Genomic DNA, 6,000 nt, shown 5'->3' on the forward strand with positions numbered 1-6,000 from the left:
TCAATTAACCGAAGGAGCTCAAGTCGAGCATTTGTTGTACTTATGTTATTTGTTTGTCTTTAATATGAAATGACTTCTTTAATAATTTTCTTTGTAAAACAAATTTTGAATTAATATTTTAAAAAATACGAGCACTGGTTTTTTACACTCTGTATACTCAAGTTTGAGTGTGATGAGTTTGGTACGATTGTACTTAGAAAAATATATGCTTTTAATTCTTTGAATAAAAATATGTCCTTTTTATTTAAAAAAATTATCCATAACACACATCTGCTAAGGTAGTTGGGGTTAAAAGTTATTTTTTGTTTAAAAAAGGCTTAAAAAAATAAAAATTTGCCTGTCAGCGCTTTAACTCTGAAAATAATTAAGTCATGCGATAATACACCGTTTCCACACCGTTTCCGTGTATGAATGCACTGTATACCGTTATATTATATTCTTATATTAATGCACGCGTTGGAGAAAATTGGAGAAAATATATTGAAAATGTTCTTGTATATAACAGTAACAGTAAAATATATTTCCAAGAAAGAACTTTTTTAATACGTATTATAAATATGAAAAAGCTGTACTAATATTTTTGTTTATTACAATATTTAAAAAAAAAACTCTGAATATGCAGGTATTTTTAACTTTTTGTCCATACGCGTTTTATAATATTCTAATTACCATAGCATTACGCTCAGCTGACATAGCCAAAGGGTCAAAACAGTCGAATTTCGAACCCACGTCGCAGTCATAACGACCCATATTCTTGGGCCTTTAAGGCCCGAGGGGACGCGCGATATTTTTTATAGATAAAGCTAACGTGGGCGATCATAGTTAATTTCGAAATGGTTGATCGGTTTCACAGCTGAACTTGTCCAATGAGATCCTATTAGATGGCTTACATTTACCAACTGGTAATGCTGATTTGATTAATATTACAAATATAAAGAGGCTTTGTTTTACACCGTCGTATAATGTGATTTAAATTTTTTATATTAAGAAAACTATTGCAAAATGTACTGGCAAATCAACTTCTCTTTGTTAATAATTGTAATGACTTTTGTTGTGCTTTAAATAATTTTAAAGCTGTTTTGATAATCCAAAATTAGGATTTTAATATCAATTTTTTCATTTTTTATTTTTATTTTTTTATTTTTTTATTATTTTATTTTTTATTTTTATTATTATAGTTGATCATAGTTCTTAGTGTCGATATATGGGGCTATATGGGGATATATGGGGCTATATTTTCCAGGGAACATATACATTGAAATTTAGGACAATGGAGTAATGTTCTTGTTACGGATGAGTCAAGATACTGTCTTCACTCATCAGATGGAAGAGAACGAGGAACGAGTATAGCGTCGAACTGGCGTGAGATTTGCGGAGTGCGCTTTCAGTCCCCGCGTTAGCCATGGTATGGGTAGGAATATCCCGAGAGGCGCAAACTGAATTGGTATTTATTGAGGTTTCGTTGAATACACACCGGTATATTGAGGCAAATTTAGCGAATCACGTAATACCCTTTTCTCAATATATGCGACGATTTCAATACATCGGTGTCACTGAATATTTAGAGGAAGTTGGTATTAATAAAATGAACTGGCCAGCGTGTTCGCCAGATCTGAACCGAATAGAGCACGTTTGGAACATGCTTGGTAGAAATACTAGAGGTCGCAAAGTCGTACCAGCCTCAATTAACGAACTTCGTTTGGCTGTATAAGAGTAATGGCAAAACATCCAGCAAGATGATATTCGCAACCTCATAAATAGCATGGGCCGACGTGAACAGCCAGTTATAGACGCTAGGGGAGGCAATACAAAGTATTAATTTAGTTTTTAGTAGTTTTTCTTTGTTATTTGCGTACTTAGGTTAAGTTACATTTAAGTTATTTTTATTTTTGTTGTTGTTGTTATCATTGTTTATTAAAACCAAGATCATGTCGTTGCTTTTAATTATTATTTAAATACAGTGCTTCTGTATCCATCCATATTTTCCATATTTTTGCATAGATCAAAAAACCTAATACTTAGAGAACATGGTTGAAACCGAAAAACAAGGTTTTACGAAAAGCCGCTAACGGAATTATTCTACAGGATGTTTCAAAATTAGGATCAAAAACCACCTTTCGATTAACACCGTATAATATGTCAAATACAAAATTTTATTAAAAAACTCACTATACCAAATTAAAATTCTTAAATATTTATACAGTGTGCTAAAAAAATCATCAAAATAGGTGAAAAAATAAAAAAAAACTGAAATACTTTGAATTTGACCAACATTTTCTCCGTTGCATTTTTTGCATCTGAGTGTATATATATATATACATATATATATTTATATATATATATATATATATATATATATATATATATATATATATATATATATATATATATATATATATATATATATATATATATATATATATATATAGAAAAGGAGTACGACCGTCAATCCAATATAAACTAAGGAACATTCGAAGAGTGGTAAGTTTTTCGGTCAAAGTGGAGAAATAAAAGACAAAGAAGGTGGCTACTTCATCTATTTATTGAAGACGTTTCGCTTCTTAATCAAGAAGCATCATCAGTTCATCTAAAAAGAACAATATGAAAAACCAAACATCCATGGAAAAGTTATTATCAGTGGGTTACCTTAAAAAGATATGTAGCAGTCAAATATATAAAATGTGTAAAGAAGCTTATGATAATGGACATTAAATATTATGTTTAATAGACAATTAATTGAACTGAATACAGTTTACAAATTAACTCAACTTAGCACAGCAAAAGACATGTGGTAATGGTACATCTAAATAAAAAATGTGAAAAAACTTAAGTAAAAAACATTAATTTATAGAGAACCAAAAAGATCATAATGATGCACTTCCAACAGTATATAATTTTAATTATTTAAATTTGATTTTAACTTTAGGTAACATTATTAAAATTGAATTATAGATATTTAAAAAAAATTATATAATGAAGTTTTACCACTGTTAAGCTTCTCAGTCGCTGTCGGTGAAATGCGACCAGAAGTTTAGGTACCACGCCAAACGAGAAAAGACAGCGGCCTTGAGGTCAAAAATGTGACAGAACAGCAAGGCATTTTTTAAAAAGTTAATGTTGTGGCAGAAAAGCCAGCAACAGGTGAAGATTGATTCAACCTCCATCAGTCCAAGGTTCATACATTTGGAACTGAGAATAATATAGATTCTATGAATCTATTTTATTAAATTATTTGAGCAGAAACAATTATTTAAATATGTAAACGTAACATTGACAAAATAATCAATAAAATGTAAGTTGAATAATTCTAAGTAAGTAAAGTAGGAAACTATTTTATTTTATTTGAAATTATTTAATATGAAAATATAATAGAAACTACATCTTAGGGGACAATTTTTAAAGTAAACAACATATTAAGCCTAATTCTCCAATATTAATGCATGATAAATTTGGCTCAAGTTACTAATGTCCGTTCTCTTATTAAGAGCGTTAGGGTGTTTAAGTATTGAACACATTTCCAAAAACTGTCTTTTAACAATATTGCGTTCATTGCCAAGAATCTTAACTTCATTAAAGTCCACTTTGTGTTAATAGTGTTAATAGCATGCTGGGCAAGAGCACAAGTATGCTTAGATAAGTTGATATCACTGCGGTGTGTCGTAAGACGCCCTCTCAGTGATCTCCCTGTCTGCCCGATGTAGCATGAGTCACACTCAGCACAAGGTATGTGATAGATGACATTTACTTGTTCCAGAAGGGACAAGGGTGTTTTAGTTTTAGAAAACAAATTCCTGACAGTCTTAGAATTTTTAACCGCAATTTTAACCGGTACATTTTTCTGTTTGTACAGTTTAATAGGTTTTTCAGTAACTTAAGGAAAATAAGGTAGAGATGAGTAATGGGTGGTTGGAGTCCCAAGTACAGTATTACTCAGAACAGTGTTATTAATTGAATTATTTGATATTATTCTGAGTTGGTCACCATTGGGCATGTCATTGTATATATATATATATATATATATATATATATATATATATACATACAAGAATCATATTTATAACGATACCATGTATTATGGCATAATATCTATTAAACTAATGTGGTAACTATTTAATGATTTTGTACTGAAGATCATTATAAATATTTCAGAATAAAAAACTTAATTTAAGTTTCTGAATGAATAGATTTCCAGACAATCTGTATATGTATACACTATATAACATTCAATATTTCCTGTAAGCTCTATAATTTCGAACAAGTAATTTGGGACATTTCCGATATAATCGGAGAAATGACGACATTATTGAACAGTGGACGTTTAAGGCTCCTCGATTAAATCACCGCATTCCATAAATAATTTGCCGGGAATGCTATAATCATCAATTCCAGATCGATACCATCAATTAAATAACCTCACACGTCCAGATAAAGTAGTTTTAGGGTAAAAGGGCCAAGACCCTTTTGGCCACAATGGACGCGTTTGACCCTTTGGAGCACACACCGTTTATGCTGCATCGAGCCAAGGATGTTGCAAAGGTATTCAATTATAAACTTAGTTAAAATTAACATTTGGGGAGAGACCAGCTAACTAAAGACAAAATTCTTATTTTTTAAAATATTAAAATATATATTTTAAACAAATATTGTATATGATTTGCTACTTACAAAAAGACAAATTTTCTTATTTTTTTAAATATTAAAATATATTTTAATCAAATATTGTATATGATTTGGTTAGGTCTGCACTTTTACAAAAAACATTGAAAGATTTAACTACACGTGCCCTGAAATGCAACGTATGTGAACCCGTGGTGTATTTTATACACCATCATGAAAAAATATGTTTAGACGGTATTTGAATTATAATATTAAAGTAAAAATTATTTAACACATTCACGACCAACCGTCACACATGTGTGACGGTGAAGTTTTCGCAAGAACTGCTGACACACATGTGTGACACCGAACTTACGTGATGAAATGTAAAATAATTTTACTACGGTTTATCAGAGTAGGTCTAAATTTGGCCAATGTCAACCTGAACAATCCCTCTTTCACACGCTATGGCTGGGTTGTGAAAGTCATGGCTATCTGTTTCAATGAGATGAAGTATGGTAATGAGATCTCGTTTTTTATTCTAGGCTGATAGCAAGTCTAGTTCTATAGCATTTTTTGGTAGTAAAAGATCATCAGACTTTCCCCTGCAAGAGAATGAAATTGATTGGAACGTTTCTTCCTCATCTAATTTTGTTTTATACTTCAGTACACCTGAATCATGTTGTCCGCTAAAACGAAACCATCTGACATCGTGCCAATTAAATTTAGTACCAGCTATATTTACTTTTCGTAATTTTAGTGGACCTTTATACAAATCTGCAAAATCCAGAAACATATCGTTCTCAATAACAAAAACAGTGATAGTTGGACTTGTGGATTCGACAAGATTAAACCAATCGCTGGGCAAGTGAATGGACATGTTTGTTCTCTTCTTTTTCCGTTCAATTTGGGCATGAATTGAATCGCATTCCATGTGTGTGTGTGTCCCGGAATTAGAAATTTTTGATTAATTTGTAAGCCACGTCGAATTTTGGTGATACAAAGAAACATTGCAGCTACGTGGCTATTTTTGTTTTGGCCACCACATGTGTCTGAATAAAAAGTCACCCCTGTGACATGGGATGGCAATGACACTAAAAGATGATAAAGGCAGGAAGCTATTTGATTTGCTCCACGGCCTCCTTCTACTTCGTGCCACATATAGCATAAAGCTTTTTTACTGTAGCAGTCATACACTGTTAGATTAAATGTCCACCCCTTTCTATAAAACACAATATTGGTCTTTAGATACGGAGTAGGAAGGCATTGCTGAAGATCAAAGCAATATACTCTTTTCGACTCGCTGCATTTTCCTTTATCATCATTTTTCATAGCATAAGCTGCATCGGCTTCATATTCATTTTCTACGTCTACAAGTCTTTCTACTTCTTCTACAGAAGCAAG

The sequence above is a fragment of the Diabrotica undecimpunctata genome, chromosome 7 (genome assembly GCF_040954645.1).
Source record: "Diabrotica undecimpunctata isolate CICGRU chromosome 7, icDiaUnde3, whole genome shotgun sequence".
NCBI lineage: Eukaryota > Metazoa > Arthropoda > Insecta > Coleoptera > Chrysomelidae > Diabrotica > Diabrotica undecimpunctata.